This window comes from Enhydra lutris, unplaced genomic scaffold (genome assembly GCF_002288905.1).
Source record: "Enhydra lutris kenyoni isolate GAN:26980312 unplaced genomic scaffold, ASM228890v2 scaffoldscaffold21, whole genome shotgun sequence".
Lineage (NCBI taxonomy): Eukaryota > Metazoa > Chordata > Mammalia > Carnivora > Mustelidae > Enhydra > Enhydra lutris.
In genome coordinates, this window is record NW_019154105.1 from 50653387 (window position 1) to 50677176 (window position 23790).

Consider the following 23790-nt stretch of genomic DNA (forward strand, 5'->3'; position numbering starts at 1 on the left):
ATGGCAAAATGACACTTGCTTGACTTCTAAGTTGTAAAAGGCAATATGGCTTCACACAGTTCATACTCTTTCTCTGTCTCCATCCCTGTTTCTGTTTCTCCCTCTCTCTCTAAGAACTTGTGCCTTTGGAGATACGATCTACTATGTTAGTACTTCTGAAGCTGCCATTCTGGAGATCACATAAGATATCACATAGAGTTACAGAAAGATACACAAGAAGCCCCTAAGATTCCCAGATGTCCAAGTCTTCCCAGCTGGAACTCCATACACATAAATAAGGAAACCTTCATGACACTAGTCTTAGGTAACAATAGACTGAAGCTTCATGAAAGACTCTGAACCAGAACCACGGAACTGAGCTGCTCTTAAATTTCCAATTCATTAAGATCAAAAGACATAATCAATAAATATTGTTGTCTTAAGTCACTGAGTTTTGAGTTGGTTTATTACATAGTTACTGTTACTAGAACAAGATCCATCTAAAAGATTACTAAAACATCACTCAAAGGTAGCAAGAACAAAAAGTAGTGTTTACTAGAATGCTTTGGAGTACATGAGTGTATAAATGAATCTAGTAAATTTAGGTTGCACTGAAAGCTACCTTTAACAGCATTAACCTTTGAGGGGTGCATGTTCATATTTCTACAACATAAATTCAGAGGAATAGGGTAGCAGAGTTAACATATTTTCTAACCACATCTAAAACCAACAGAGTAGGGCTAGTTAATTTCATATAGCCTACTAAGCAAGACTATAAAAAGCAATAGCCTTGGGAGAGCTCATCATATAAAGGGAACTCTTACCCCTACAGGATGCAAGAACCCTGAGCTCAAGGGCATGTGTTCCCACTGTAGAGGTGCATGACCTTTCTCTGTGCTGAATCTTGAAGATAAAGTCTCTCATTAGAGACTCTAGCACTCCAGTCAAACCTGGGTACCAGATTCAAGGGATAGTGGTAGCCTAGACAGCACCCAGGTAAAAAGAACAATATAATCTGGTAATATAATCTGACACAATAGATTTGTCAGGCTATATTATTGATCAAAATAATTCACTCCCAGGGGTGCCTGGGTGGCTCAGTGTGTTGAGTGACAGACTCGATTTTGGCTGGGGTTGTGACCTTGGGGTAGTGGGATTGGCAGTGGCAGGCTCTGTGCTCAGCATGGAGTCTGCTTGTCCTTCTCCCTCTGTTCCTCTCCCTGCTTGCTCTCTCTTTCTCTCTAAAATGAATAAATAAAATTAAAAAAAAAATAATTCACTCCCATCATTATAAGTTTATATATCTTTGTCTTTATTGTGTAACTGGCAGTGCCACTGTATAACAAGGGGCATATATTTTCTTGTCCCACTGGTAAATCTGTCCATTATAATCTGAATAAATGTGATGTATGCCATGTTGGAGCAGAAGTTTTAAATATGATCACATGATTCAGTTTAGTCTCTTGCTTCTACTTTCCACTTTGAGAATGGCACATTCCAGATAAAGGCTGCTCCTTTAGCCTTCAAGTCTAATTAAGAAGACAGATGGAGGGACGCCTAGGTGGCTCAGTTGGTTAAGCAGCTGCCTTCGGCTCAGGTCATGATCCTAGCGTCCTGGGATCGAGTCCCACATCGGGCTCCTTGCTCGGCGGGGAGCCTGCTTCTCCCTCTGCCTCTGCCTGCCATTCTGTCTGCCTGTGCTCGCTCGCTCTCTCTCCCTCTCTGACAAATAAATAAAATCTAAAAAAAAAAAAAGAAAGAAGACAGATGGAGTGGAGCCATTGCTGGAGCAGAACACTACTGGCCTAAAGTTTACATGTAATGTGAGCAAGAAATAAGCCTTTGTATTATGTGACACTGAGATGTTGGAGTTTGTTATTCCACCAAAGATACCAAGTACACATGCCTATGGGGACACTAATAGATGTGCACTTATCTATGGCCTTTTAAAAGAATTAAGAGAATATGTAAGTATATGGGTATATAGTTTTTCCAAATAAATTAAATAATTTTATGTTGGATAATTATTTAGTCATGTTGAAAAACCTCATAATAGATCTAAGTAATTTAGAAAAGCAATCTTTGGTTGGTTATATGAAATCCAGTGAGTGGAGTGAATTTAATATACTAGTTTAGATTTGACAATGCCTTTCAAAGACAGTACTATAAACAACTGGAAGAAATATTTTTCTTTGACTTAATAAGGGATTGTATTATTAAACCCTGATTTCAAGTGATAGAAACTCAGATCATAGTAGCTTAAGCAGAATATAATAATCATCATAATGATTGTTTATAATTAAATAAAATGTTTCTGTGTGTGCATGGTGTGAGTGTGTGTACATTAGAGGAGGCAAATCGATCGGCTTATATAACCAAATGCATAGTTTAGGGAATGGTTGGAATCAAGATGTCAAACAACATCATCAGTGTTTTCTGTTTGTCTCTGTCTTCTTTCGTGTTTCCCCTCTCCTTTATGTTTATATTGCTCTGGTCCATTTCTGCCTGTCTCTAAACTACACCTCCCTTTGTTTTGGCTCTGTTCTTAGACCTGGGGCAGTAGTCCCATCAGAAGCCATACAGACTGAAAATATACAATGAGATTGTATAAAGGAAAATTATGGTGCTATTATAAAAGAGGGACTAGATGATACGAAGACAAACATTTTTTTCAAAAATCTATTACAGAGGTAATAAACAGAGCATGCTCAAAATAGTTCTTTAGGAAGAGTGGAAAGAGTTAAATGCAGGTCTGAGTGGAGTATGACAGTTTGGGGCCAGAGCTAAACTGTTCAAAACTACAAAGGAGAAAAACGAAAGCCACCTTGTCCCAACCTCAGTAAACAGCTCTCTGTTAAAGGAATGTTCAACAATTATTTAAAAGTAACCATTTGAAGAGGGGCCAGTGCAAACTTAGGAGCTTGTCAGAACTCAGAACTTGCTTCAGAGCTATCTCTAGAACCTTGGGTTCTAAACTCTACATTACAGGGATTTGATATTCAAGATTGAAGCAGGAAGAATTAGAGGACTCTGTATCAGAAAATGGTATCAGTAGGTCACAAACCTTTTCCTACTTTAATTCTTTTGGTAGTATTTTGTGTGCATGATTCAGTGCCTTTGTCTTTATTAAAAAAATTCAAATATGTAAAAAGCTTTTTAAATACAGTCTCCCAGGTGTCTGCTGCAGCCTCAAGCCCCTTTTCTTTCTTCTATTGTTCTCTTAATTGTTACTTCACAACAATTAGTTGAGTATTCATATGCAAATATATGCAAATGAAAAGGGGCTCAATCTATGAGATTTTCACTACTAGTTAATTTCTACTTTTGGGTCTACTGATAAGATCTGCAAAACTGATTTTCTTATACCCTTGCTCCTTGGGGCATAAAAGGGAAAGGGTGGCATGAAAGCCACCTAAATATCTCAAAAGCTCTGCCATTGTTAAGATCCTTCTTCAGCTTGGAAAGTGTTTTTTAATTGTTTTTTCCCTCATCTTCCGTCTGCTTGCTTTTTCTCACAGAGAATGTTGTGTTGAAGCTTCTGTTATTTGCTACTGACTAGTTATGCGTAATCCAGAATGGCATTTGGAGTGTTCTAATCAATATGGGGATAGGCTGGGAAAGGAAAGGAATAATGCTCCGGAAAATAAATGCAATTTCATTGATGATTGATTGAAACCGTTGTTTCAGGATATCATAAAATGCCTCCTAAATATCAATAATGGAGGAAAACCTAATTAATAAATTAACAATGTTTTTTAAGATTCTGAAAAAGATCAGAATCTGTGGGGGTGGAGACAATAGCTAAAATTTAATGATTATGATTTTCCTTGATGTAACAAATTAAATATGTCTGCAAAGGCTTTTGCTGTTCTACCCTTAACAGAGGAGATTTATTTTCTGTCCCCTTGAATCTGAGCTTGCCTTAAGTGATTTGCCTTAAGGAATACAGTGAAAGTGGTGTTCTGGGACTTCTGAAGTTAGGCCAAAAGGCATCTTGCAGCTTTCAATGGACTGAAAGAACATTCACTCTAGAAACTCAGCTTTTCTGCTATAGAGAAGTCTGAGCAGCCTATGGATAAGCCCTTGTGGATCACAACTGAAGTTACCCTACCAAAAAACTAACCTAAATTCTCAGCAAACACCAGCACCAATTTGCTAAACATGTGAGTGTGCCATCCTGAAAGTGGAAAATATCTAGCACATACCAACCCACTCCAATTAACATCTCATGAAGCAGAGATGGGAAACCCAGCTAAGTACTCCCCAAATTCCTCATCCACAAAATCATGATCCAAATAGAGTTTTTTTAGCCACTAAGTTTTGGAATAGCTTGTCACACACCAACAGGTAACAAGAACAATAGATACAGATTAAAAAGAGCAAACAAACAGCTGGATTTGTGAAAGCAGTCATACTACAGGCACAATTTCTTTTGCAGACCTAAATAGGTGATATAGTCACAGATGGTTTAAAAACAGGAAACAATTAAATCCAGTTTACTAATGTTAAAAAATAATTTTTAATTGGTAAGGTTTCCTTCCCCACATTTAACCTTGGCACTTTCAGTCTCTGTTCACCAGTGGAAGCTGTGGAAGAGAGGGAAGAGTACATTGGTGAGGATAAATGTGCTAGCCAAGACTCCCAATGTCCTCTGCACAACCTACAGATGCCTCAGTGACTAATCTTCATCTGCAGATAATTCAGAAACAGGGCAGATCCCTTGGATTTGAAAATGGGAACTAAAACTCATCCATCTTCTGCTGATGGCTAAATAGGCTATTATTAGCAGGCCAGATGATTTAATAGGCTGGGGATGGAAAGGCACATGTTGATAATTAAACACTCCAGCATTCCATTCCAAAGCAAGTGTCCTTTAATAAAATGACTAAGGTTTGTTTGCTTTTCAAACCCTTCTCTTCCACTTCCAAGACTTGGAATTGTGTTCAGGCATCAATGATGGGTAGAAATGATGTGTGTCAGACCGAATCTCAATTGTTTGGGTGATATGTTACATGTTACATGGAATTAACCTATCCTAAATCAGCTTTGTATATTTATCCATATACGAATTCTAAAAAGAAACTGAATGACTCCTTTGGCAAATATGAATTGAGATCTAATATGTTGTAGTAGAGTGGCATAAGAATTGTGTTTTAATTCTGGCTCTATAGAGTAACTGTTTGACCTTAAGCAGGTTAGAGTATCTTTGGTGTCTTTGTCTGATCATTTGAAAGGGAAGAATACTTGATTCTAAGGTTCCTTGAAGCACTAATGTGCGGTCATTCTATGGATATCACTATCAAACCAAATTATTCTCTCAGTTAAAAATTGGCTTACCTAGTGGTTGAATTAATTGGAAATAGGTTGAGTTAATAGGAAGTAGATTTTCTTTTTTTGGCTTTAAGCATATGCATAAGTTTTCTCAGCCCTCTTTCTTTACCATGTTACCTGACATTGTTTTTATTCACTTTTTACTTTTCAAATTTTTTACCTGGCATTCTTTTAAATAATATTATTTTTTTAATAGTAAATATTTATTTTGCCCACAAATATGTGCTAAGCACTGTGCTAAAAGCTGTAAAACTGTAGTCTGATGCATTTCTCATGACAACTCATTGAGGTAAAATAGAATTTGTCTTACTTTATAGAAGAGATGCTTGGGTTTTAATGAAACCTAGTACTGCACACAAAAGTGGTGGAACAGGACTCAAAACCAGGACTGTGTGATGCCAGAGCCCATACTCTTGATGAATTTGTCCTACAACTGTTACTTTAATGCCTGCAGTCAACCTGAAAACAAGCAGAAGCTTTTTAAACAACAACAATAACAACAACAACAATTAAATAAGTACACACACACATCCCCTACACACCAAGTCAGCAAGCTCCCTGAGAAGGGCTATTGTGCATGGGGGTGATGTTTGCATTGATCTCTGATGATTCTTTTCCATCCTCAGCTTAGAATAGGCTTCCAGGAGGAATTGAAGTATCTTGTAGGGAAAGAAAGTAAAATATCTTTCCAGAAAAATATCCTTCCTCGTTTTTTTGAAGTAAGGCCGCTTACTATTATTTTCAATGCATTGCAGTACTTCCAGGGAAGGGATTTTATTTTTTAAGCTGCAGATCTGTCTGTTTCTGTTTCTGGAGTTACAAATGCAGATTGTTTCTTGGTAATATACTTCCATTTTTCTGAGAAAGTCACTACTATGAACTTTTAGTTAAATAAATGTAGAACAAATCCATGCCTGTTCTTTTGAAGGATGTGTATCTGAAGCATGTCTTTTTGACTGAATTAGGGCTTAAGTTCAGGCTGAGTGAACCTTTGGTGTTCCTCCATAAAAACACCTACAAAGAGCCGAGAGAACAGGAATATTTACATAAATAAACTGGTTTCTTAGAAGGGTTTAGGTGTTTGCAAACATTCAGAACACATTTGATGGGTTGAAGTGATCTTGATTGAGCCCAGCTATTAGGAAAGACCAGAAGCAGACAAGGGAAAATGGACTATAGCAGATTTCAACCAGATCCATCTGGCTCCTATTATGGGCTGAATGTTTGTATTCCCCCAATTTGTATGTTCAAGTACTAATGCCCAACTTAATGGTGTTTGGAGATAGGATCTTCAGGAAGTAATGGGATTAATTCATGAGGGTGGCAAAGAATTCTCTCTCTCCCTCTCTCAATCTGTGTCTCTTTCTCAATATCTCCCCATGTGTCCATGCACTGAGGAAAGTTCATGTGTAGATATAGCAAGAAGTCCGTTGTCAGCAACTGAAGAGAGACATCACCAGGAACTGAATTAACTGGCACCTTGACCTTGGACTTTGCAGCATCCAGAACCAAGAGAGAATAAGTTTCTAATAACTAAGCCACCCATTTATTTTGTTATGGGAGTCAGAGCAGACTATGATAGCTCCCCTTTACCATTTCTTTGCACTCCTCCCCTAATTCTCCTAGTTTTGGCCTCCAAAGGCTATTGGGCAGCTCTCTTCTTGGAGGATGACTCTTGGGAGCTCTCCTCACTTACACAGAGCAAGGCACCCCTAAAATTTAATTTACATTCCATAGTTTTCCTCCAGTAACAGGATCAGCATAACAACTGATTTTGGCTTCCACTTCTTTATTTTTTATTCTTTTTTTTTTTTAAATAAACATATAATGTATTATTAGCCCCAGGGGTACAGGTCTGTGAATCACCAGGTTTACACACTTCACCGCACTCACCATCACACATACCCTCCCCAATGTCTATAACCTCACCACCCTCTCCCTAATCCCCTCCCCACCGGCCACCCTCTGTTTGTTTTATGAGATTAAGAGTCTCTTATGGTTTGTCTTGGCTTCTACTTCTTGACAGTTTATCCTAGGAGTATTTCCTTAATAAGTTGTTCACACATAAATCCTGGTCTCAAGGCCTGCTTCTGTAGAAACTTACCTAAGATGCTTGTTATGAAAAAAGGATGTTTGTACTGTTGACCTGGACACCAACAGGACTCAGAAAATAGCATGAATTTCATGAGGGAAACCCTCTAATATCTTTACCTTTGTGCTTAGTACAAATGTGAGGAAGCTTGTAAGATAGATTTCCTTCACCTAAGAAACATGTCAACCGAATTAACTGTTTTAACAGATACCTTCTAACAGGTCTACCCAGCCTGAAATCTATAGTTCCATCTCTGAGGAGTGCTCTCCTGCCTCTAAGGTTATAGAGGTGAGCTGCCACCCTTCCTCAATTCCAGCCACTCTGCCCTTCTTTCAACTTGAATATGTGCTATATTTTTCAGTTGCAGGATTTTGCACATGTGATTCACTCTTTCACTTTGCATGAAATTTTCTTATTGCTTATCCTTTTATTCCCACCTCTAGTAATCTAGTTATCCCAGAATTGTATGTTTGGGAAAACATGGCCAAGTGTATAAAAATACCTGAACTACTAAATCTCTGATACTCCTAAAAATTTATTTCTTCCCTCTTTTAGAAAACCCTTGATCAAGCTGCCTTGTTTTACATGGTTTCAATATCAACCCTATACCTCTGTTGCCATAGCTTCTGTGTTTTTCTTAAATTCCTTAATTCTTTCCTCTGCCAACCACTCCAACTCTCATATCCTTTGGTTATTAAAAGAGCTCTTTTGTTAGCCAACTTTCTACTCTGTTCCCAAACTAGCATCATTAGCATCACCTAATAGCTTATTAGAAATGCAAATTCTCAAGCCTCACCCCAGTTCTATTGATTCAGAAACTCTGAGGGTGAGCCCAGAGATTTGTTTTAGCAAAACCCTTCATGTCATCTGATGCACATTAAATTTTGAAAACAACTGGTCTAAGTATTACAAGACTTTGAATCTTGATATACAATGACAAATTTTAGAAATTAAACACACACACACACACACACACAACAAACAAGCAAGCAAGCTTTCCTCAAGATCTTGGCTCCTAGAAATCAAAAATGCTTCACTATCAAATGATTTGTATTCATCTGTTCAGGGTGCCATTAACAAAGTACCATAAACTGGCAGCCTAAAGAACAGAAAAATTTATTGTCTACAGTTTCAGAAGCTAGAAGTGCAAAATCAAGGTGTCAGAAATGTTGTCTCCTTTTGAGGGTTATAAGGGAAAATCTGTACCATGCTTCTTTCAGCTCCTGATGGTTTATTGGTGATCTTTGGTATTCCTTGGCTCAGGGCAGTGTAACTCATCTTCACATGATGTTCTTCCTATACCTATGTCCAAATTTCCCCATTTTATAAAAAATATATGTCATGTTGGTTTAAGGTCTACATTAATGACCCCATTTTATCTTCATTAGCTCTGTAAACACTGTATTTCCAAATAATGTCACATTCTAAGGTTCTGGAGGTTAGGACCCCAACATCTTTTCTTTTTTTTCTTTCTTTTTTTTTTTTTTTTGGGATACAATTCAACTCACACCATGATTGTCTAGTTTTTTTCCTGAATTATATCCATTCCCCTACAGATGCAGTGGTGACTACAGCTGAATAGTTGAAGGGCAGTAAAACATCGAGGAAAAAAAGAAAAATTAAAAGAATATAAATTACTATCTTGCAAAAAGTAGTTTAAATAGAGGTGGAAAGACCGGGCGCTCTGTTCATTGTAAATTCTAAGGCTCATTGTATTGGTCTGCTCTCACTGCTCAGACTGAATGGCTAAACAACAGGAAGTTATTTCCTCACAGTTTTGGACGTGGAAGTCTAAGATCAAAGTGCCAGCATGGTCAGATTCTGATGAGAGCTCTCCCCTTGGGGTGCAGAAGTCCACCTTCCTGCTGTGCCCACACGACCTCTTCCTGGTGCGAATAAGAGCAAGCTCTCTGGTATCTCCTTATAAGGACACTAATCCCATCATGAGGACCACACCCTCATGACCTCATCTAACCCTAATTACCTCCAAAGTCTCCACTTCTAATATCATCACATTGGGAGTTAGAAATTCCATATATGAATTTTGAACATTCAACCCATAACATGTAGCCAGAGAGATTTTGACTTATTTCACCTAGAGTAGAGCAGTCCATCTAAATTTTTAGAATTTCACAGGTAATTGTGATGTACAACTAGTGTTTAAACCTTTGTCCTGGCTCTTCATTTCTATGGAAAAACACAGTAATTTTGTAGTGCTAATTAACATAGAATAAGACATGACACTAGTCAAGCTATAATATCTTACTTTACCATTCTGATTGTTTTTTTGTATATCTTGTCAGGCCACCTCTTCAGTAAGCACCTGAAGAAAATCACCCCATTTCTACTTGTTAAGTTCTTAACAGATATAAGCTGAGTGGCTGAATAAAATCTTATATGCTTTCTTCAACCCCTTTGCATCAACAACTATATAAATAAAAAATCAATACATGTACGTAATTAACTCTTCTGTGATAGAGAAATGCAAGGAACATATGTTGGAAATTTTACTGTGTTAACCTCAGAGTATAGGGTCTGAGCCTGGACTGGCCAAGTAAGAGAGACACTGAAAGGCAAACACAGCCTGTAAACTTCTAGTTAGTAATTAATTTCTCTATTCCCTATGTCTCTTTTGTACTCTGGCTGGTTAGTAAAACAACTTTAAGAAATAGGCCAAAGCTTATTCAAATGTTGCTGTGAAATGTATTAAGATTGTAAAAAGGATCTGAAGAGATTTGTTTTCTGCACAGCTAAGTTATAGATGGAAAGGAAGGGAAGGTATTCTCAAACTGTGCCTCCACCCTGCCATTTTCATCCTTTGTTTAAAAAAAAAAAAAAAAAAAAAGTATTTGGAATGTTAGGATCACAGAAAATGTATTATAAAAATAATGATCTGAAAGTCATAGTCTCCTCTCCCCAATCTCCTGCCACCAAATCAGAGTAAAACAGCTCACATGCTACTAAGTTCTGGAAAATAACAGGTTGCTATCTGTCCACCTATTACAGGATTTTTCTATTAAGCCCAAAACACCCTGATTTGTTTGGAGAGATAAATTCTACCCCCAGCATTTCTTTAATAATCCTTTTATACTTTCTTCTTATCTCTCTTCTTGCTGCTATTGTTTGATAGTGCCACTTAAACAGGTCTTTCCACAAGGTTACTCAAATTAAACATTAGCCAGCTCAATAAGCAGCTACAGAAAACTACAGACGGTATCTAGCAAGATAAACATCCACACACCAAACTTTTGAGATTTATTTCTAACCTGATTGTCTCAAGGGAATGTTCTATAAAGACCACTTGACTTGCTTACTGTTGAATTTTCAGATATTAGGTCTTCTGGCGCCAAATGGACAATGTGGCATTGATAATTGGCAAGATTTCGCTTTATTTTGATGGTAGGGAATTTGATATTTATGTGGTCCGTATTAGGGTTCAAGAGATGGAAACTCTACATTTAGAGAGATTCATTACTTTGAATTAAACAATAGCAAATATTAGAGAAACAATTTATCCTTTATCTATGATTCTCTAGGTAAGGCAAACAAACAAGCAAATCTGAAAAACAACAACAGCAATGAACTTTGTGACTATTACCTAGGTGAGAATTAATCAGGGGTGGTCCTCCTGCAGAAAACTCAGAGAAGCTAAGAGCACTGGATACATATGTGGTGGGGTACTGGGTAGTACAAAGGGAAGAAAGGACCTAGAAAAAGAACCGTATAGATACGAGGTTATCACAGGAAACCTTGGGTTATTTCATATATAACCTGGGGCAGGAATTGGTTCTTCACTGTTCTTATAGAATAGTGGACTGAGGACAACTTTTGGTTCAGACACACTTCTGGAAAAGTCTGCTCTCCCCATTACTACTTTGATAATCAGGATGGTATCGAACTTGATTAAACTCAGTCTCATCATCATCTCTAAAAGATTCATAACAACATCTATTTGTATTTTTAGGAAGATAATGTGAAATATTGTTTATAAAGTGTTCAGCTTTTGAATAGAAATTTAAGAAATACTAGCCTGCATCCAGACGGTCAATCCCCTTGGTCTCACCTCCCATTTAGTCTCTGCCTTTCTCCTGTCCCTGCAAAACAGGAATGAAAGGATTATCTGATAACTGGTAGCTGAACAGCTGACTATACTTGTTTACTCTCTTTCTGTTCTTTCCACTCTTCCTCAAAAAACCTAAGTACTCCGACTGAGCTTTGAAAATACAGTACTAGAAGTTTTCAGCAAAAACACTTTAACACCAAAAACTATTGGGAATTCCACATCTTAGTTTTCTGTAATATACATATGTTGATACCCAAAAAACTCCTAGAAAACCCATAAAAAAAAAGGAATTGCCCCTAGATTTTACTGTATTATACAGTACATAATAATAATAAATTATTAAAAAGAAAACCAGGCCCCAAATGGCATCTCTTTGGCCCAAATCACCAAACCCGGGATTAATATCTAACCTAACTGCAGTTTCAAACTCTCCCCAAAATGCAGTCTTAATTGGTCAGTCAGGAATTTTCTGAAAAGCAACAATGAGGTTATCTGTCACTTGGACCTCTCTATCCCTTCAAGGAAGATGAGATAATCTGCATGATAAGACCCCCTCTTTTCCCCTTAAAGGACAGTTTCTCTGAAAGTACCCTTTCCTTTATTTTGCAAATAACTTCCTTGCCTCACATAATAAACCTTCCATTTTGTACAGCTCCTTGGAACTTCCCTCTGTGTGCTAGATAGGATGTTGCCCTATTCCTGTATCTCTTTAAAAAGCCTATTAAATCTTCAAATTTACTCAGTTGAGATTTGTTCCTTAAGAATATTATTGTTATTATGATAGAAGATACAGTGGTAATTATTGTAGAGTATCATATGTTAATACTATTATTTAATATTTTATTATTATATAGTAAATATAGATATTAGTCTCTGCTTACTATAGATTTCACTGGAATACATGGTGAAGTACTCTTAACAATGGGTGGCAGGAAATGTGGGAAAAAAAGCTAAGTCAGTAGTAATGTCCTGTTCTTGGATAATCAGTTTTCAACTAATGTGGAATTCAGGGAGAAATAAATGTGGATTGGTTGTGTGTGTGTGTGTGTGTGTGAAATAAGGGCAAGTAGAAGAAAGAAGAGAGCAAATTCTGAAGGTTTCCAGTTGCTAAGAATCAATCCATGTGTCTCCTGTAACCCTCAGGGTGACTGCCTAGGTGACAGAAGAGAATATTTTCTTTTTATCTTTCAATCACTGCCTTTGTAGGTATAAAATAAGAATATCGATTACTGGAAGGTGATAATGGTTTCTCAGTCAAAATGTTATTTGTTGTTGGAATTCATTTCCCTGTCTCTTGATTTTTATGTCACTCTCCCCAGGTCTTCAATCTTTTTCAAATGCAGTCAATGTACTGGCAGGTCCCAGGAAGATGCAATAGTTGGACATTCTTGGAAAAGACCCAGTCTCACCAGGGGGATATCCTTCCAGGATTCCCAGCTCCCTCTTGTTTTCTATTCTTGATATAAAATAATAATTTTGCTTTTTAGTTCTCAACATTATAATGTATTAGTATCGTATGTTTCTCTCCCCTGAAGCTCACCCTGTTGATAACGACATACAAGAGAAAGCAGCATTGAAATATACAAAAAGAAAAGCAACTTCAAAAATGTGAACAAACTTGGCGAGATAGAAAGCACTTTTAACCAAAGGAAGGAGCAAATGGCAGACCAGGGTGGCAGTCCCAGTATCATCTGTAAGTAAGGAATATAAATATGACCTAAAAGCAATGTCATCCATATGCAAAGAATACAAATATGAATCAAAAGAAAAAATTCAATGTAAAGGATAAATAGCAAAACATACCCAGCCAAAAGGGACTGTGGACTTAGAATATAGTTTTGTGATGTTACCACAAGGCAATAGGGAGGAATAGACAGACGGAAAAAAATAATAAGAGTTGGAGGATATGGAATATAGAAGCAGCAGTTTTAACTTTTTTATATGAGTATTTAAAGGTAAGAAAGGTTATAAATGGAGGAGAAAACATATTTTAGGAAGTAAGGGTTAAGCATTTGCAAGAATAACAGAATGATTAAAGACCTTAACTGGAAAGGGATTACAGAGTGCCAAAAAATTAGATAAGAGGAAACCCACATATACACAATTCATGGCAAATGCTAGGAATTTAAAAAATGGCAAAAGTAATATGCTAAAACTTCCTAGACCGAAAAAAAAAAAAAAAAGTGAATCATTGAACATTAACCTTCTCAACAGTAGTACAAGGAAAAATAATGGGGTAATGTTTTCAAAGTATTGAAAAAAATCAAAGTTAAACTTTTTTAATAACCTCTGAGATGATTTTAATATACATAAAAAAATAAAGCTATTTTCAGCTCTCATAAGGTTTACCCCACATAACCCTCCTTGAGAATATTTTTGGAGGAAGTACTTAGATAAGATAAATCCTAAAGGAGATTTTATATATATACATATATGACATTAAGGATGAGTAAATAGTTCAATCAAGTTTATTATTTAAAGAAGCAAGGAGCCCATATGGGAGAAGATATAGTTATTAATAATAAGTTTTAAATGATACAATAGTGGATATTTTTACATTAGTCACAATTACATAAAGACTAAAAGTAGAATATATATAAAGAAGAAATCATAAAAAAATTCAAACATACCATACTTAGCACTGAATGAAAATGACAATGTAAGTTCATTTCTAAGAGGCAAATTAATATGCATCCGATGTAAATACTGAGAAAAAACAAACAAAAAAAGAAAGCCAGTGAAGCAAGAGGAGAGTGTATTATAATCTTAGCTGGGTCTAGAGAATAGCACAGGCTTGTAGCCTCCATAAAAAGAAGGAATTTAATATGCTTTATTCACTACTATCAGAATGCTTATAACAATGCCTAAAACATTACAGATACTCAATAAATATTTAATAAATGGAAGAATAAATAAACAACATGAAGAAAATATTACTAAAAAATGTGAGTGAGTGTGTGTGTGTGTGTGTGTGTGTGTGTGTGTGTGTTTAAAAGATCTGTAAGATAAAGGTATCTCTGGCAAGAGTGACCTAGGAAAAAAAATAAAAGACTATAAAAACCAATAAAATATAGAATGAAAAAGATGTAATAAATGTATTTACACAAGAACTTCAAAAATAATAAAAATTTATTATAACAGCTATACACTAATACATTTGAAAACATAGAGAGAAGAGAAAAATTTGTACAAAAGTATAAGAAAACAGGATAAGAGCAAGGAGAATAAAAAGCTGAATAGACCAATAATGATTAGAGAAATTGAAATGATCATTTCTTGCTCTCCTCCAAAGATGCCTCACGTCCAAATAGCTTCATAGCTGAGTTCTCCCATACTTTCAAGGAATAGATGCTTCCCTTCCTATAAAAGACTTTACAGAAAACCAAAAAAAAAAGAGAGAGAGAGAGAGAGACTGAGAGAGAAAACAAGAAAACGATACCCACATTTTTATAAGGTTAGTATAATATTGATTTCTAAACTGGATAAGAATACAAAATAAGGCATATATAGATCCATTTTATCTTTCACCACATAAAGAACTAATCATACAACCATTTAATAGGTACAAAAAATTCATTTACTAAGTTTCAATGTCTATTTTTGACATAGACACAGAAAATCACTGCTAGAATGAAACTTCCCTAACTTAATAAAAGCTATATAATTAAAACCTACAACTTCTTATTTAATGGAAAAACTTAAGCCACATTCCTTCAGGTTTATGAATAAGATAATGATGTCTTTTATAACCACTCTTGTTTAACACAGGACTGGATTTCCTAACTAATGCTATGAGAAAAAAGAGGAAATAAGAAATGCAAAGGTTAGAAGAGTACAAATACGATTTAGGATTTAGGTAAGATAATGATCTGTATAGAAAATCCAGCTCCTAAGATAAAATATTAGACTTACCTGAGTAGTCTATTATGTTATCAAGTCCATGATCAATTTATAAAAATCAATTGGGTCCCCTCTTAAATCACAATATTTATCTAGAAAATATTAAAAATATATAATATTCAAGTAACAACAAAAACAACAAATAAAAGATTCAGGAAGTAATCTGATAAAAATGCAAATTACTTTTACAAAGAAAAACCTTAAAATTTATTAATTGACCTAAAAATAATCTAAAACTAGTAGAAAGAATGTAATATGCTCCTACATGACTGACTTTAATTTATAAAGAGGCAGTTTCCAAATTTCATCAATTAATTAGATAGAATACTAAAAATAATTCAACTTAATACTTTCACAAATTAAAAGATTTATTCCAAACTTTAAAACAAAGACGAAAGTGCTATAGGTAGTGTTTTTGAAAAGAAGAGCTATAAAAGAGAACTCCTTCTCAAAAGATATATTACAAAGCCATAGTTTAAAAAAAATAGAAAAGAAAAAAGATATGAACAATTTGATACAAATATGAGACAGATAGTTAAAGGACAGAGAACAGAGGTTAAAATAGGTCTCATTTAAATATTAGGATTTGATTTAAATCACTGAGGAAGGAAAACTGGCTCCAGTTATAGGGGAGGAAGAAGAAACATTGATCTCTTTCTTAACACCATGTTAAGAGAACCCTCATCCCATCCCTCAGATGGGCTAGCACTTAAATGTGAAAGATAAATTTATAAAGCTTTTATATCAAAAATAGGAGAAAGCATTGTTCCTGGGAGTGATGAAGAACTTCTTAAACAAGACGGTAAAAGCAAAACATAAGTAGAAAAATTGGTAATTAGGACTAAAAAATTAAGGATTTCTGCTTAATGAAGGAAACCATTGTTAAAGTTGATGACAGATAATGAACTGGAAAAAAGTTGTTTGCAACATCAAAAGCCAATATAAGATTAATATTGAAAAGAAAGGAACCTAGACAAGTTTAAAAGAAAAGATAGGGGAAAATAACTGATTTAAAAATAGTTCAAAGTGGGCGCCTGGGTGGCTCAGTGGGTTAAGCCGCTGCCTTCGGCTCAGGTCATGATCTCAGGGTCCTGGAATGGAGTCCCGCATCGGGCTCTCTGCTTGGCAGGGAGCCTGCTTCCCTCCCTCTCTCTGCCTGCCTCTCTGTCTACTTGTGATCTCTCTCTGTCAAATAAATAAATAAAATCTTTAAAAAAAAAAATAGTTCAAAGATGTGAATAGGAATTAACAGAAATAAAAATCAATAAATCACTATCGGTAGTACTAGTATTAAAATGCTCACTATTATTAATAAAATTGCCGGCCCGGAGAGGCAGAAGACCTCAATGGGATGTAACACAGTAACTTTGAGAATAACACAAAGCTAGGGATTGCAGGGATAAAACTGTCCCTAAAGAGCTGTGCAGACTTTTTTTTTTTTTTTTTTTTTTGCTTCTATACATCTGAAGTTTCAGTTACCTCCTCTTGGAGCTAGAACTGGATGATTTAAAAAAATCACAAATTATAACTACTAGCCAAGAAGTCAGCCCTCATGGTCATCTGTGGGACATTTTCTTGGGTTTTTCAGAAAAGCTCAGTGATGAATTAGAAGGAGATCTTAAGAAAAAGTTTATAGGCATTGCAATAACCTACAGAGGAAACAACCAAATGAATGTCATTTGAGGCTGTTATAAACTGACCTCCTTACACATCATATTTAACCTGGAAAATATAAGGTCCATTAGTGCTAGATGCTAGATGTTAATTTTATAAAAGGAAATAGAGCATCATCACTGCCTCTCGGTCCAGCTTGGTGCTAGCAAAGGAGTAAGGGAAATCTCTATCTTAAGAACTTAATTAAATTAATTATTTTTTTTTGCCACTTGTGTTAGTAGATATTTTATTCTCATTTAACATAACTTATTTTCAAAATCCTCATATCCCCGAGTTGACAGGAACCTTAAATTCCCCAGCCTTCACCTATTAATGATGTTTTTAGATAACTGATATATTTTATAACATAAAATATAACTCATTCAAATTCCAGCTGTTAATATTTACCTAAGTTTATAAGCTGATCTTAATATTCATCCAGAAATGCAAAACACCTAGAAGAGCCAAGACAATCTTGAAAAAGAACAAGGTTGAAGGACTCATACTTCCCAATTTCAAAACATATTACCAAGCTATAATAATCAAAACAATTCAGCATTGACATACTGATATACATAAACCCATGTATATTTGGTCAGTTGACTCTCGAAAAAGGTACCAATAGAATTCAGTGGGGGTAAAGAACAGTGTTTTCAGTAAATGGAGTATGGAGCAACTAGATATTTACATGCAAAAGAACATAGCTAAAAACCTACCTCATGCCATACATAAAAATTAACTCAAAATGAATCATAGACCTAAATGTAATAGCTAAGACTATAAAACTCATAGAAGAAAACATAAGACTAATCATTATAACCTTGGGTTAGATAATGGATTTCTTAAACAAGGCACCAAAAGCACAAGTGACAAGAGAAAAAATAGATAATTTGGTAAATTTAAAAAATACTTGTGGTCAAATGATACCACCAAGAAAGTGAGAGGCTATCTCACAGAATAGGTAAAAAAATACTTGCAAATCATATTTGCAATAAGGGACTTTTGTTAAGAGTATATGAAGCACTCTTATGGTTTAATTATAAGAGGACAAACCAATTTAAAAATGAGCAAAAGATTTGAATAGATATTTCTCCAAAAAAAGATATACAAATAGCCAATAAGCATATGAGAAGATATACAAACATAATTAGTCTTCAGGGAAATGCAAATAAAAACCATAACAGTTCACCACTTTACTCATCCAAGCATGGCTTTAATAAAAAATACAGACAATAACAAGTGTTGACAAGGATGTGGAACTATTGGGACTCTTACACATTGTTAATGAGAATGTAAAATGGTGTAACCACTTTGGAAAAGTTTGGTAGTTTTTCATGAAGTTTAAAAAAAGTGTTACAATACGAATCAGCAATTTCACTTAAAGTATACAACAAAGGAAAAGATAAACATCCACAAAAAGAACCTGTGTCCATGGATGTTCACAGCAGCATTATTTACAACTGTCAAAATATGGAAACAACCCAAATGTCCATCAACTGACAAAGGTATATATAAAATGTGGTATATTAGTAAGATGGAATATTATTCTTCAATAGGAGGGAATGAAACAAAAATGCATATCACAACATAGATGAAAACATGCTAAGTGAAAAAGGCCAGTCAAAATGTTATATATGATTTCATTTGTATGAGATGTCCAGAAAAAGGCAAATTTTATAAAGTCAGATAGTAAATTAGTGATTGCTTAGAGCTGAAGAAGGAAGTGAGGAATGGAAGGGATTGCTGATGAGTAACGAATCTTATTTTAGAGTCATAGAAATGTTCTCAAATTAGATTTTGGTGTTTCACAATTCTGTGATTATGTTAAAAAAGACTGTCAATTGTATACTTCAAATGGGTGAATTTTATGGTCTATGGATTATATCTCAACAAAGTTGTTTAAAAAATAATATCCTTTAGCCCACTTATATCTTTTTGAGACATGATCTGGTCATTCGATATATTTTCTGTCCCTCTCAGTTAATGCGAGTTGCAAATGTAGTATGTGTGCCATCCAAATCTTCATCCCAGTCATTGAGAAACACTTTAACCAGAACAGAGACATTGGCAATCTTCATTTAGGCTGTTATTAACTACTGCTCCTTGTTTATGTTCATTCCATAAAATAAATAATTGATTTACTTCTTTGTGAATGCCTATTAAAAGACAAGCACTATACTAGATGATGAATATAAAAGAGTGTTTAATGCCTGCTGTGCCCTTAAAGAGAAGACAGCCCACAGAGTAAGCCAGACCAGTAAGAGATAGGTCCTAGAAGAGTTGTATCTACTAGTTTTTTTTTTTTTTTCGTAATCAGTAGAAATTGACCCTAGATAATTTAATTCAAAAAAAAGCTTATTTGAAGGTTATGAAGTTGCTCATAGTATGAAAGGAAAATATGAATAACTAAGACTTCCAAATGGACAGAAGCCAAAGGAGCTCCAAGATAAAAGTCAGGGATCAGTCAGTGGTTTTATCAGGCTGCCAATGCTGGTAATAATCAGCACTCACCATTCTGCATCCTTGTGTCTCTCCACTCAAGGTCTCAGTTTCCAAGAGAGTAAGCTCTACTGACTTCATCTCAGCATCTCTACTTCTCTTTATCTCAACTCTCCAATTGGCTAGGGGAAAGCAGCGCACTCTGCTTTCCCCTAGAATGCAAATCCCAGGGGAAAGAAAATCAGAAAAAGAGGACATGGGTTCTGAGTAGACAAAACCCAGAAATTTCACTAAAATAACTGTCAGGAGAACAAAGATATACATAGTGTTAGCAGTGGAATAACCTTGAAGGGATTAGGGAGTCTTCCCATTGGAAGTAATGTTTTAACTAAAATATGAAAACAAATTATCAATGTGAAGTTTGGAATGGAGAGGGTGTATGGAAACCAAGAGGAATTTCAGGCAGATGGAGTAATATGAGTCAAGGCACACAGGTTTGAAAAGCCATGATTTATTAAAGGAATGAAAAATTATTTAGTCACAGCATAAAAAAAAAAGAGAGAGAGAGAGAGACTTTTGGATAAGGGATATCAATATGGCTTAAAAAAAAAAGTGGGCACCAGTGAGACTATGAAAATCTTTCATTCCTTACTGGAATGGAGTCCGAACTTTATTTTGAAATTTGGTAGAATCAACCAGGGATCCTTAAGCAAGTGAGTGATATTATTAAATCTGAAATTTACAAATTCTGACTATTGTGTGTAGAATGATGTGAAGGCTGGAAAAGGCATGTAGACTGGTGAGGAGGTTAGTTGAAATGTCCAGTTGATACTTAAAAAAAAAAAAAAAAAAAACGGATCAGGGAGTGGCAGAGAGAATGCAAAGAGGGATGAGATATTATAGAATAAAGCAGCATAGGGCCTGGTGAGTAACTGGACATGGATTTAGGAGAGAGATGTGGAAAGAAAGGAGTCAAGGGTGTCACTTTGATTTCTAGTCTGGGAGAGCTCTTGAATTTCTCAGGAAGACCTTTCCCTGTATGTTTACTAGAGTAGCTCTTTGGGGTCCGTTGTTTATGAGTGTCCTGTCTTTCAGATGAAAGTATGGAGATGTCAAGCCCCTCATGTTTATTTCTAGGCACTCATGTCTTAGGAATCTCGATTCTGCTTTTTATCAGGTTTGTTTCAGAGCCTCTGGAGTCTTTGGAGGTTAAAGCCTAGATAACCTTGTTTTCTCTGGCACCTCAATGCTTTGTTGTAGAAGCTTTGCCACCTTAGTACCTGAGGTAAATCTTAAAAGATGCTGCAGTTTGGTTGTTCATGCAGCCCTGAAACATTCTTTTTTTTTTTTTTTTTTTTTAATTCCCCAAAGGCAAGATAGAACACTCAGCGCAATGCCAACAAGGCTTATTACTTTGGAAGGTGCAGTCTATCCTGGCTACTCTGGCAGTGTGGTGTAACTTCGGATCAGTGCCAACTGGATGAAATTCAAACTGGCCACTCAGAATTGAAAGGTTCTCCCTTGCAGTATGAATTCACTGATCTAGGAGTGCAATTTTAACTTTCTAATCAATTCAACCAGATGATCTTTTATCAAGTGGAATCACCAGAATAGAAGGGACATCCTGAGGGCATTTGGTCTCACCCATCTGCATCCAGGCAGGACTTTACTTGAACCCATGGAAGAAAGTAAATGTTCATAAAACATCTGTTGGAACAGTCCTTAAAGGTGCCAGTGTGTGAGTCTTGTAGAGCCAGGAAGGGTTTCTAAGGACAACATACAGTTCTCCCCTCTGTCTCAAGTCATTTTTGTCTTGTTCTGGACTCATTAGAAGTAAGGGAATCTGCTTCTTTTCACTCACACACTTCTTCATATACTTGAGAACTATTATTAATTCCTTATTCAGCCTTCCTTTCTCTAGGCTAAATAAACTCTGTTCTTTTAGCCTTTCCTCAGAGGGAATATTAGTCAAACCTTTAATAATTTTAGTTGTTGTCTTCTGGACTGCTTCCAAATTCTCCACAGTGCATTCTACCTGGAAGACCTGAAATGGAAAGCAGTAGGATAAAAACTAACCTACCACATACTTTCATAAGTCTGGCTATGAGGTTCTATAGAACCACCACAACTCCTGAGTGTAATCAAGGGTATTTTTGCTATTCTCATTTGAGAATCAGGAGAGAGACTTAGGAATATAGAATCAAAAGCCAAATTGGTGAAATTCAGATCCTAATTCTGTCCCTTATTAACTGCATGCCCTTGAACAAGTGTCTTAACTTCTTGTGTAAAATGTGAATGATTACAATACTGCTTCATTGGGTGTTTTGAGGTTTCAATGAAATTAGCATCTATAACATGTTTAACTCAGGGTTGGCACATAGTGGGGGCTAGACAAGTACTTGTATTAAGTGTATTTCTGCCTAATGCCAAAAGGCTAAATCACTTATGGCAGGTTGTATTCATTCTTTCATCCACTCAAAACTAAGACGCAACATACATTATGTACTATGTGCAAGAGATTAGACTGCTGCTTCTCAAAGCTTCATGTGCACATGGGTCACCCGGGGATCTTGTTGAAAAGCAGGTCCCATTCAATAAGTCTGGAGTGGAAATCCAAGATTCTTCAATTCCCAGACGATGCCAATATCGCCGATGGGTAGACCATATTTTGTACAGAATGGGCAAAGACACTTGTACCATTGATCTATAAATCCAACGGTTGTGTCTAAAAAAACGGGCATAAATGGTGCTTCTGGGTACAGACATCTGGGTTTGGCTTCAATGGCATATTTCTTCATTTCTCTAAGTGCTTTCTCAATTACAACCTGTGTAATGCATTTGTGCCCACTGCTTGTGATTTACAACTAATAGTCTTCTCATTACTTATTCTCCTAATTCTTACCCTAACTCCTTAATTAAGATAGAGCTAAAAAACATCCTTTGATCAATTCACAGCCTTGACAAAACCTGGTGCTTAGAACAGGCTAAATCAATACAGATTTCCTTCTAGCATTGGTTGTCAAACTTTAGCATGCATTGAATCACCTGGAAAACTTCCTTAATCACAGACTGCAGGACCCTACCCCAAGAAGTTCTGACTCAGTGGATCTGGGTTGAGGGCAAAGAATTAGTATGTCCAATAAAGGCCCAGTTGTTGGTAATGCTGCTGGTTTGAGAACAACATATTAAGAACCATTGTCTTATACCAATGAGGTCTTGGTGACCAGGAAGAGAAACTATTTTTGGACAAGGGTGGTCAATCATATTTGATACAAGCAAGTTCAGGAATTGCACAAATATAAGACACATGTAGTCAAAGATTAAGAGTGTATAGAGGAGGACAAATTCTATTTCATCAAAACCCACAGCAGCTAATACTAGCTCCCAGCATCCAAAACCCTTACTTATTGTCAACAGAGAGGACTGCATGATCATATATAAAGGCCAAACTTGGTCATCCTATATTTCAAAATCATTATTAATGAGGCCCAGGAAATTAGCAAATTTTTCACTGGAACGTGCCATGAAAGGTTCCTAGTTTAGGCATTGTTATGTGTCAAATATCAACATCATTTCCTCCTGCAAGCTTTTTCTGAGAGCTGATGCAGAGGTCAACATTTCAGCCACCAGGTTTTGTTGTATCCATACTTCTTTAGTAGTATTTATAATTTTGTGTTCCTTGTTTATATTGTCTCTAGATTTGAAACTCAGGAAGGACAATGATTATCCTCTTATTTTTGTGTTTTCAGGGTCCATCACAGTGCATGCATGTACTTTTAGCATCTAACACACATTTGTCTTTAAAACTTATAGTCAAATTTCTCTACATACACTGAACCTTTGTTTCTGTTACAAAGTGTTGAATATGTATAATAAGGGATTAGATTGATAGTACATAGGAGTTGGCATCATGTCATTGTAATTATATATTTATATGAAAATACCATTTCTCCCCTACACAATCATTTCATTAGTATGATCAATTTGTGAATGATAAAAAATTAAAATTTATTTTAAAAAACTTCCAAGTAAAGTTATCAAATATTCATTAACAGAAGAGTGATTTTAAGAATGGGGTATATATACACAATGGAATCTTATACAACAGTAAAAAATGAATGAAATAAAACTATAGCCAATCGTCATTATTCACTGATTAAGTGGTTGCAAATTCCCTACTCATTAAACTTTATTTGTAGCTCCAAAAGCAGTACTCATGGTACTTTTGTGGTCATTTATGGATATGTGCAGAGCAGCAAAAATTGATTGCTGAATGTGCAGATATTCTGCCTTCTCATTTCAGCTGTTAAATTGCAAACAAATATCTTCTTCA